This window comes from Cyanistes caeruleus, chromosome 19 (assembly GCF_971803275.1).
Source record: "Cyanistes caeruleus chromosome 19, bCyaCae1.hap1.1, whole genome shotgun sequence".
NCBI lineage: Eukaryota > Metazoa > Chordata > Aves > Passeriformes > Paridae > Cyanistes > Cyanistes caeruleus.
Genome location: NC_141719.1, coordinates 2791148 through 2801977, shown reverse-complemented (window position 1 = coordinate 2801977; position 10830 = coordinate 2791148). Strand labels below are relative to the sequence as shown.

At 47.6% G+C, this 10830-nt stretch overlaps 1 long non-coding RNA gene across 1 annotated transcript; it reads right to left on the bottom strand.

The window, feature by feature from the left end:
• Positions 1-4015: 4015 nt before the first annotated feature.
• LOC147649791 (uncharacterized) lies at positions 4016-5310 on the bottom strand. Its single transcript, XR_015277973.1, has 2 exons — positions 5214-5310; positions 4016-4903 (listed from the first exon to the last, which is right to left on the bottom strand). It is a non-coding gene; the product is annotated as an uncharacterized LOC147649791 (long non-coding RNA).
• Between the last annotated feature and the right edge of the window lie 5520 nt (positions 5311-10830).

Here is a 10830-nt window from a genome sequence, read left to right as displayed (position 1 = left end):
GGGCAAACCACATCTTTGGAAACAAATGTCCCATAGGAAATGCCAGCTCAATATTTTGCACTCTGGAGGAATAGGAAAAAAATAAAAATTCAATGAAAATGGAAAATAGTTAGTAATTTCAGAGCTTGTCCCAGAGAAGGGAGACCTGCTCTGTTTTTCTTTACCTCATCTCCCAGGCCAAGCTGGATGCTGCACAGAGCTCCTGGAAGTCTGCAGAACCTGGCTTAGAGGGATGTGGCTCTACCTCTGCAATATCCCAGCTCCAGAGGTCTTGTTTCCTCCAGGCCCTGCCACGATTGACATAATATTACTTATTTAATAGTAACTATACTAATAATTGTTCCTTTGCAGCCTGGGGATGCCTGAAGCTGTGGGCAGCAGTGGGGGAAAATGCCTGCATTGAGATGGATCTGATCCCTCTCAATGGGAAAAGCCAACTTGCTGGGGAGAGGGGAAAAGAAACCTGTGAAACCCTTGTATCTAATCAGTAACTTTGGGAAGATGAGATAGCAGCAGCCTGATGCTGACAGACAGGAGGTTTTGGGTAATATGGGTAGATGAATACAGATTTTGCTTTGAATGTGAAATATTGCCTTCTAATAAAAAAAATAATTAAAAAAAAAAAGATTTTCCTTCATTTTCTTTCCTCAGTTTCTGGCAAAGAACTTGGAAATGGGAGCCTGTGTCCAGTGTCAATGTGCAAACTGAAGGTTTTGCTGAAACAAAGAGAGAGCTTGTGGCTCCCATGGCCGTGCTTTGGGTGGGAGCTGCCTGGTTTTCGGCTGTGTTTTTCCCCCACGGGAAGCAGTGCTGGCCATGCACTGGTGTCTGTCTGCAGGACAGGAGGCTGAGAGCTCTGCCTCACCTTCCCTTCTGGCTCATAGCACCCAACACCTTGTGCCACCCAGCAAACTGGGATTAATGGGAAAAGTTCACAGTGGCATCATTGTTTTGAGGGTGTGGGATGCTGAAGGCAGCCCTCCCTTCCACAGTTACCTAACTGGCAAGAAATCAGAGCAGAAAAAAAACCAACAACCAAAACACAACAAACGTCTGAAAACCTCAAGTCTTATGTCAAACTTTAAGTCAAAGGACAGAACAGTAAATAATGGACCTGGTGACCTAGACTTGCAAATATTTACATTTCCTTGGCTTGGCTGATAGCAGGGGTTCCTCTTACCACGTCTCACCTAATTAGCAGCAGGCTGCAAGAATCCAGGGGTGGGTTCTGCTTTCTTTTTCACCTCGTTTGTAATGTGTGCCTCTCTCTGCTGAGCCATGCAGTTTGCATGTCAGGAATAACATGGGAAAGGTGTGTGTGGTGACACCAGAGACCGGCAGGCTCAGGTGTGCCAGCAGCCTGGGAGCCAAGGACAAGTTTCCACAGCCCCTTGAGGAGTGCAGGCCTCGATCCCCTTCAGTCCTGATGGTAAAACCCATCTGAGGGCTGCCAGAGACACAAAGCTCACAAAGGGCTGTGAGCCCCTTGATTTCAGGGCTGTCTCACCCCAGGGGCTCAGCTGCTTGTGTCTGTTCCCCCAGTAAAGTATTGGCTGTGCCAGCGCTTCGCAGCAGGTGTGGTTTGGGAGGGTACAGGTTGGCATGTGCCAAAACCTGTGGTCAAGAATGTCATAAACAATCCAGCTCTGCAGATTGCAAGTTCATGTTCAGGCAAAGATAAAAAAAACCCATAAATTAGTCAAAAAGTTTTTAGAAGTTGTATTGTTTCCAACAGTCTGGGCTGGGGAGGTGAACCCCAAAATGTGAGTCTGTGCAATTTCTCAGCATCAGGAGTGGCTCTCAGGAATGGCACTGAAGGAACATCCAAAATACATCCTGAAAGGGAAAAGGTGCTTCTCTTTACTCCTTACAGTGAGTTACAAGCAAAACAACTGGCTCTTGGATGACAGCTGGAATAAACCCATCCTTCCATCTACCTTCAGTGGCCTTTTCTCACAGGGGTGCTTTGTGGCGAGGGGAGAGGAAATGAGGAGTGGCCTGGAGCTGCTGAGGACCTGGAGATCCGAGCAGAAGGCTGAGGAGATGGACTCAGTGGTGCAGCAGAGCCCAGGCTCAGAGTGGGGCTGTGAAGGTGCACAGTGAGGAGGTGGATACGAGGGGACAAGGCACAGACATCAAAGCACAGGACATGTCTGTGGCTAGCTGGGATTTCCAAGAATGTTCACCTGTTTTCCTTGTGTATTCATGTTTTCCTTGTGCATCACATAACTTCCTTTTGGTTTCTTCACACATTGTCCCTCCAGGGCTGATGGGGGCTTTCGAAGGTGAGCTTGATAATGACATTTTGTGCAGCCAGAAAAGAGCCACATTTCCCCAAGGGTAACCCAAGGACATGCACTGAAATTGTGACCTACTGGGCCTTCAGCTACTGTGTGTTGGACCCCACACAGGCCTGTGAATGCCTCTTTATCTTCCTCTGCCATGCTCTCTGCTTGTCAGGGCCTTGCATCATTCTCACAACACTCCTCAGGCTGACCCGCAGCGCCCCGAGCTGTACAAACATCCACGTCAGGGAATGTCATTCATGCCTCACACAGGGCTTGCACTATGTCCTGGGCAGTGGATTACAAACTTCTTAAAAGAAAAAAGCAAATGGACAAACTGCAGGGCCAGCCAGCATCCCCTCCTCTGGTGCTGCAGCCAAGGAGGCTCTGGGTGAGCTTGCTGCTCACAAGAGCTCTCTGTGTCAGACAGGATGGAGAAAACTTCTCTGCACAGGGCAGTGACAGCAGTGCCACAGCCACAGGGAGCCTGAGTCCTGGCCTAGAGTGTCCAGCTGGATGCTGCTGAGGGTGTTGGATGCAGAGCATTGGGACATGCTGAGGTCTGCACAGCTCCTCACCTTTTGCAACCAGATATTTAATGCCAGTGAGCTGAAATCCTGGAGTGACCCATCCCAACCGGCCCCTGCACACCCCCAACAACTGAGAACTCCAGGCACAGGCATCAGCCTCGTTCAAAGCTGAATTGTCATTGCAACTCCTTTTCCTAGTTTGCAAGGCCAGGTTTATGTCTTTCAGTGCTGAGTAAATGAAGCCTGATGTTGAGAGATTCTGGCTTGGTGATTAATGCTGTGTTGAGAGATGGTTTATGGGGCCATCACGGGACACTTTATCTGCTGCCGCTTGCCAGTTGCCCATTTGCTCCTTTTTTATTTTCAGAGTTAATTTTCATTGATTTCTTCCCCTTGCTTTCCCCCAGCCACAGAGAATGAGGGAAGAACAAACAAAAGTGGGTGCAGGAGGATGGGACATCAGTCAGAACCCCCTTGTCACCCTGGGTCACCCTGGTCTGGGTGCAGGGACACCAAGCATGGCATGGGCTGGGGACAGGGCTGGGCACCAGGGGATCAGGGCCCTCACAAGGGTGACACCCTTGTGCAAAAATTCACTTTCTTGGTAAATTTTAAAAGGTTTAATATAAAAGACAACAGGAGACAAAGGGAATAAAGCAAAGGGTTAAAATGGCTGGGTGCTTGGCACTCTGCCAAGAGCACACCTGATGTTTTGGGAACACCCTCTATATACCATTCCTATTGCATCAACCTGATGTATATTCATAGATTTTATGCATATTCAAACTTGTCTATTAACTAGTTTACATTTCCCAGGAAGTGTTTAGCATGGCCACTCCTTGGGTGCACCTTTTTAGAGCACGGGTGTTTCTTGGCTTGTGGTTTTAATCCTCTTTTTATCCCCTTTTAATGTGGGCCTTGGCTCCTCCTTCCCACAGTGAGTGTTGATAATCAGCAGGGTCCCCATCCTCTGTTCACTGGAGTTATCCTAACAGAGCAGACAGTTCAAACATCCTATATTGACTATCACAGCAAAGCCAATTGAACATTATACATGTAGCATTCATTTTAATACTTGTGAAAAGCCAATATTGTACCATGTATCTGTAACCCCCTGAAGGGGTCAGTGCTGTGGGGTTTGGGGCTGTGCAGGGAACCTTGTACCCCCATGGGAATCAATCCCCACCCTGGGGACCCCAGTGGGACAGGGGTGGCAGAGGGCAGGAGCTGTGGGGCAGTGGGTTCCTGCAGGAAATCCCTCTGTGCTGGGACCTGTGCCCTGCAGCAGCCAGGCTGGGCAGTGCCCATGACTGGCACTGCCTGTGGGGCCTCACCTTTGCTCACAAACCCCACAGTGGCAGCTGCTGTGTTGTCTGAGGACAATCCCAGCTCCTCTGGATCGGGAGGGTGGGTGCTCCTGCCCAGGGTGCCACCTCCTGCCCGTGCAGCACCACCTGCTCTGCCAAACTGATGGGAGGCCACAGGGGGAACCACTGCAATTAACCTCTGGAGCCCTACTAATCAACTGGCAGAGCATCCAAACACAGCTCCAATGAGCCTGGGGAGCAAAAGTGGGGGGAGAGTGGCCACTTGAGAGCCCTGAGTGGCCTCTTCTCTCCCCTCCCCGTGGACACACACTTGCATTAGAGGGCTGAGTGCTTTTATTTTGCTAAACCACTTTGAAGTGGAAACCAAATTGCACCGTCTCCCTCCCGGCTCCCCTGAGCCCTCCTGGTTTTAATTAGTTCCATCTGATGTTCATAGGCTTCCAAGAAATAAATGTGCTTTTAAACTACTTAGGAGAGTGGGTGGTGGCAGAGCAGAGGGAGCTGTGTGAGCGGCACAGGGGCTGACAGGGGACGCGTGGTGAGCACAGCAGTGCCTGCAGCCAGGCTTGGTCTCCCCCTCTGGCCACAGAGATGGCTCTGCTGTGCATGTTTTCCATGTCCAAGGGATGAAGTTTTTGTGCTGAGGTCAAGGATTGTGGAGAAAGATGCTTTAACCTTTGTGCTGGCATCAGTGTTCCTCCTTCTGCTCCTCCATCCACTCCTGCTTTGCTCTGTCTGCAGTTCAGCATCTCAGCCCAGGCTGAAAGAAGAATTAAAGGGAAGGAAGCTTGTCTCACTGCCTACAGACACTTTCTGTGCACAAATCTTTGCTGAGAAAGACAACATCATCCCTGCTGGGGTGTGGAAAACCTGAAAAATGAAGTCCTCACTCACTGAGTGGGCAGAAAAAGGCCACAGTCACACAGGAACTGTGCTAGCCAGAGTCCTTCAAAACTACAGGGACAAACCCTCCTCTGAGGCTTGCACTCCCCTCTCCACTCCTATGTCCCATAAAGTCCTCAGCACAAGCTGCCCCAGGAGGGTTTTATTCCCACATGTGTAAAATTTACCTTGGTTTCTCTTGTTCTGCTGGAAAGCAAAGGCAGTAAATCTTCACAGTGTTTGCTCTTTAGATTTGGGGAAGAGAGAGTTGGAGTATACCCCTCTTACCTTGTCCTAATTAACCTTTTTTGTTGTTGTTTGCTGTTCTGGCTGTCAGGTGTTAGGCTGGCTGTGACTGTGGATCAGGTGAATGAGCTGATTGCACCCACACCCCCAGGGCCTGCCAGAGTCCCAGGAAAATTCCAGCTGCTCTTCCTCAACCTGGGCTCTCCAGGGAGGGAACAGCAGCCTTCTTCAGACAGCCCATCCCACAAACATCCTAGTCAGGCACCCCAAAACTAATTAAAGGAACCAGACATGCAGGGGAAAGTCTTGTCCTGCCACCACAAAATGTGTGTATTCCCTTGATCCCTGCAGGAGGCTGCCCTGGAACAGAGGCTGGACACAGCTAAGAATAAAGCAGGGATTTATTGAAAGGCTTTAAAGGACACACCTTGGGCAGCACAAGAGCCTGGCCAGGGCCTCACCCAAGATGGACCAAAAATGGTCCCAAAATGCACAACTGGTCATGAGGTGTCACATTTTCATCAGTTTTGGTCCATCTGCATATCAGGGTTAATTGTCCAGTCACTGCTCCAGGTTATGGAGTCCCATCCTTGTTTTCTCTCTTCATTCCACCGTTGCTTCTGCTTTTGGGCCTGAAACTTGTAAGGGCTGTCCTTGGTATGGAGCTGGAAAAGGAATTGTTCTGTCTGCCTGCTCTGTGAAGAGAGCTCACTGACACTGAACATGAAGCTCAGAGCTGCACACCTGGGCAGGGCAGAATATGAAAAATATAAAAGCTAAAACTGAAGGCATCACCTGTCTGCCTTCCTTCCATAGGGCAGCCCCAGATTTCCCTTCCCCAAGGGCCCTGATGCAGCAGAAAGCTCCCCCTGCTCTGGGGTGGGGAAATTTTGCCTGTCTGGGTGGCAGAGGCTTCAGGCACTCGTTTATCACTGCTTTGTCTCCTTGTCTCGTGCTCTGGTGTGTCCATCTCGTGTTCAGGGACACTGTGACCCTCTGGCTCTGTTTGACAGCCCCACAGGTGCCACTCGTGTCCCTGAGCTGTGGGGTGTCACACACTGACTGACATCCAGCTGTTCCAGAAGCTTCTCTCCGTATCCATGGAATGCCATCAGCTCCGTGTGGCTGCCTGGGCCCCCACTGTGTCCTTGGCTCCACATTTTGCAGTTTTCTACATTTTTATAGATCCTGTTAGGCTGGGAGGGCTCCTCAGGCCCTTCAAATGCTCCCTGTCCTACCTCAAGGCAGGATCACAGGTGACCACAGCCAGCCTCTGCTTTGGGGAGGTGCAGCCCCTGCTCTCTCCTTCTCCCTTCCTCCTCCACTGCCCCTTGCAGATTTAACACCCCAGAATTTGGGCTATTTGAGCCAGGACCATGCCTCAAAGAGTGCAGATAAGCAGCAATTTTTATTTTTTTTCCCCCCTGGACTTGCTGTTCACCTTTCAGGTTTATATCTGTAGGTATTATGTATTTTAGGTTTTTTTAAGGTTTTTTGTCAGTTCAGTGTACTTGTCACTGTAGACAAGTCACTATAAGATCTTCTATTTTGCTAACAAAAGCTCAGCAAGCACAGAAATCTTCCAGTGCCAGAAGTGGAGTCCTGCCCAATTACAGCCCATCTCCTGGAGTGATTTTCTCCTCCAGAGAACTCTTCTGCTATCGAGTGTGATTGTGTGGTGTCACATTAGTGAGAGCTTTGCAGCTGTGATTCCAGCTGCTCTTTCCTGGACAGTATCCTGTTTATGATTAAAAAAATATATGAAGCAACAAGCAGATTTAATCACTTGGTGTCCGTGTCATATCTACAGACAACAGATAATAACTGGAGGAGGAGAGGAGGCTTTAAGGGAAGTGCTTTAGAGGATGGTTCCGTGCTCTAAGATATTTTAGATCAATTAATTGTGCAAGAAAACCCAAACTCTTGGAAACCTTCAGTTTTTACAAGTAAACATTTTTGTTTTGTTTTCAGATCTGGTTCAAGACCTGGACTTTGCTCTCTGAAGCCCTGGATGATCTGGGAATCAATGCAAGCTTGGGAAAGAATTGAGGGGATAGTGTTGGTTATCTCTGAATTTATGTTGGTACTGACAACCTGAAAATTATGACTCAGTGCAAGCAGAGTTAATTAGAAGCAGCCTGAGCTGGTGCTGGAGAGGCAGTCACCTAAAAAGGAAATAGGAAACACCATTCTCTCCCAGCCTGTTGATTACTGTGCTTGTTTCTGGTTTACACTTCATTAGCCCTTCCTGCACCCAGCTCCAAGTTGGATTTTAAGGAGGAGAAGTATTTCTTGCATTTGGTCTTGGGATTTTTTCTGGACTTGGAAGCCAGCATCCATAGTCTGGTCACGTTGGTTTGCTTGTCTTTGGGCTGTCACAGGGGCTCTCAGCCCTTCTGGCACGTGGCTGAAGAGGAAGGGCAGTGCCAGAGGATGCTGTGCTGCTGTGCCAGCTGAATGAGACTCAGAGGAGCACCCAGTGGAAAGCAGTGTTTACAATCCACCAGTTTCCTTGCTCTTCAAGGAGATACCCTTGGGTGTTTCAGGGCTCCCAAAAAGCTTCTTGCAGCTCTGTGGGTCCCAGCTCCCATAGGTGATGGATCTTGCAACACTCAGATCACCAAATTAGGGCCCAGTGTTTAAAGCCTCCTCTCCTTTGCAGGAGTTATTCAGCCAGGATGGTCAGAGACAGTGACATGCCAATGAAGTAATTAATTCTCCTTTTAGAAAAATACATATTTATATAAATGCCTTCATTAATCTGTTGAAAGGCAAGGTTGGAAACTCTGACATGATGTAATTTTTGTTATTGTTGAGGGTTGAATCTGTCAGAATGAGTCACACCAATACTTTGAAACAGCTGCTTTGGGGCTCAAGAGGTGACAGAGAATACCAAGGCACTGCAGTCCTTAGCTGAAGGTTACTGGCTGAAAACTCATCCTGTGGCAGTGAGATCTGCTGAGAGGAGACACTGGTGAAACGTGAGGAGAGCTGAGACGTGGAGAGCTTGGGAATGTCACTTCTTCTGCAGAAGAGCAGATGAAGGAGCTGTGTTTTCACAGGCCACGTGTTTTGTGCAGTGTCAGGTCCTGGAGACCTTCAGGCTGCAGCTCAGGGCTCGTCACTGCTGTGTTCTGCCTCTCTGCCCACCCTGCTGAGCTGAGTGCCTCTGCCCCAGGCACTGCTGTAAATATATCAATGATATCACAATATATTTATGTGCTAAAACACAGCAGCCAGGGAGACTCTGCATTCCTTGTCTCTCATCAGCTTCTGCAGGTTTTGATGCATCACTGGGGTCAAGACACTGGGTTTGTGGCAAGTCCTGAGAGTGAAACGTGGCTGATGTTCTGCAGCTCTCAGCACTCTGTGCTGTGCTTTGGGCAGCCCCAGGTGCTGATTCCAGACCTGTGGTGTCCCTGAGCTTCTCCCTGCCCTGCTGCTCCTACCCCTGTGTCTGTCTCTACCCACCTGGCCCTTGAAGCTCTCTCAACCTGGTTTTTTTCCATCTTTGTTTCATATTTGTCTTCTCTTTGTGCTAAACAACTTTGGTGCACTATATCCTCCCAAACAGCCTGAAGCTATCTGGGAAGGTAATTTGACCAGAGACATGTGAAATTTTTGGTAAAAGATGACTCAGTGAGTTTATGCTGTTTCAGATATTAGTCCTTGAATGGAAAGTTTGCGGTTTAATCAGAATATTTTATTTGAGCTTTGATTTCAGCTGCTTTGATTATTGTTGGAAAGATAATGCTGAGTCCTCAGAGAAGAACAGAGCCAAATTTAGAAATCTGTTTCACTGGGGATGAGGTTTGTTTTTCCAGCAGTTGGAGGATCTATCCAAGCCTTTGCTTAATTTCATTGGCTGGGCCCTGCAAGTGAACACTGAATTTTACTGAAGTTTGCAAAACCACATTATTATAATTAGGGTAAAACCTTGGTCTTGAGATGAATGAACCAAAGTCTAGTCAAACGAACCAACATTCAGAGAACTGAACTGTCTGAACACCACTGACAGCTCTCTGTATGTTTGTAGCCAAATTTTCTTTTCTTAAAAAGTAGTTTTTCCTTGGAAAAGGTGCCCTGTCTTCATTGGGTTGGGAAGCTGGAGTTGGTTTTTTGGAAGATGCTCTCTAATACATTTTCATCGTGTGCTGATTTTGCCTTCAGATTCATTTCAGTTGCAATAATATTTTCACAGTTGTTCCTTACAATTCTATTCCTTACAATTTGTAGATCTGTAGTGGATGTTGTCTCTAATCCTAAACAAAGCTCTCAGGTCTGTGGGCTTTGGGTTTTCATGGAGGTTGCTTTTCATCATGTCTCATACAGCTGTAATTCAAGAGCAAAATGCTGTGAATTCATAGCCATAAAACTGATGCTCTTGCCTTTAATAAATACTTGATGCTGTGATTTAGGATCTTGAGCAGAGCAGTTCCTGCGCTCTGCTGTGGATTGCCAAACTCATACATACATATATATATATATATATATATATATATATATATATATATACACACACACCCCCCTATACCTATGTGCTCAGCTTCAAACAGCAGGGGCTGCACTGAGCTCAAGGCATCAGTACAGGTTGGAAATAAAGTACTTGCTGAACTGCTTCATGTGGTTGGAGCACATTAAATTTCCATAAATCAGAAATGCCCCTGTTCTGCCCCTCAGCCCTGCAGGAACCTGTTCTCAGCCCTTTCACACTCATTTTATGCAGCATCCTCTGACCCAGCGAGCTGCCCCAGTGCTTGCAGGGAGTGTCTCGTAATCATCTTCACCAGGGCTGCAGAAGCTGAGGAAGCTCAGATTTAAATTAACCATCTATTAGGCTGCTTCTGCAGGCAGATGGACGTGAGCCCCGAGGCAGGGCTCCTGTTAGGAAAGAAAGGAGCTTGTCTGCAAAGCCTTCCTCTGGGAAGAAGTGTTCTCCTGACTCAAACTAAGCCTGCATTACACTGCTTTAAAAGTGTTTATTAAACATCTTTCACATATTCCTGCGCTGGGAGATGTGAAATCCTTTTCCTTTCATGAAAGGCAGCGGGGTGGGGGGAGCAGGAGGTGACTGGTTTGCTTTGCAGCTCAGCTGGTAGACTGCCTGGAAAGGAGCCAGGGGGCCTGGCTTCAGTCCTCTGATAAGTCATCAATTTCTTTCTCACCAAAAACATCTGGTTTTGGATGCTGAGTTATGAGCTAATATTAAATACAAAAGTTTATAGCATCACATATATAATATTGTTGATTAGAAGCATCAAGTAAAGTAATTGACCAGAGGGGATTTGGTGTGAGCAGCTGGTAGAGCATCTGGAGGGGAGCCAAGGGGCCTGGGTTTAATTCACAGGTCATCTATTTCTTTCTCACCAGAAACATCTGGATTTGGATGATGCAAAGCTACAGACTATTGTCTCATGCAAATGTTGCTGGGATCACACCTTTTTTTTTTATTTTATTTTTTTATGGTAATGTGTTTCCAGGAACATTTCCATTAAGTATTTACACCCAGAGAATCCTATAAGAGTAAGGAAAAGGTGCATTCCCGGCCCCTGTGAAAAT